We start from the raw sequence: 805 nt of genomic DNA, 5'->3' as shown, positions 1-805 counted from the left end.
CTTGGCGGACCGCGCCCGCCCCGGGTGCGAGAGTCGGCGCCCCAGCCTGGGCCCCGGGGCTGCCTGGGTGTGAGGGAATTTTCCATTTGTTCCTTTCTCGGGCCCAGACCGGCTCAGTGCTTCTCCCACTCGGATGTTCCCGCGGCTTAAAGAGTCCGCAGCGAGCACAGAAATACCTCTTCCAGGGCGGGTTTTCGGGGGTGTTGTATGTGCGTGTGGTGGTGTGGGGAGAGTGCGGGACTTGCCCAAAGGGCGGAAAGAAGATCTAGTTTGGGGGAAAAAAAAAGTCATGGTTCTGTTGCACCGATATGAGACCTTTAACAAATGAGAGGGAGAGAGAGAGAGAAGAGAAAGAGAGAAGCAAGAGGAGGAGGAGGAAGGTGGGGGGCGGGGGGTGTGGAGAGGCTGGTGCAAAAGGAATGCGCGTTTGCAGGAGGAGGAGTAAAGCGATGATTGTGTAATTAAATAATAAAACAATCCTTAAGTCTGATTTGGAGAGAGCTCGAGCGGGGTCCAGAGGGTGGAACCGGTGAAATTTTCAACTTCCAAGTTTTGCAACGAAAGAAAGCGAGAGAGGGAGGGGAAAAAAGAGCCCAGAGCAGAAAAGAGAGGAGTTTGGAGCCGAGCGGGAGAGCGGGATTTATCGTTTGGGATTTTTCAGGAGCTCGTTCCGATCCCCCTGGGCTCTGGGCAGCGGCGGCAGCAGCAGCAGCCTCCTCGCTCGGCCGGGTCAGACGCGGGGCGAGGCGGGCGGCCGGGCGGCCGGGCGTGGAAGAGCCGGCGCGGGCGGCGGCGGCGGCTGCAG

Source organism: Ailuropoda melanoleuca, chromosome 7 (genome assembly GCF_002007445.2).
Source record: "Ailuropoda melanoleuca isolate Jingjing chromosome 7, ASM200744v2, whole genome shotgun sequence".
Lineage (NCBI taxonomy): Eukaryota > Metazoa > Chordata > Mammalia > Carnivora > Ursidae > Ailuropoda > Ailuropoda melanoleuca.
This window is presented reverse-complemented; position numbering follows the sequence as displayed.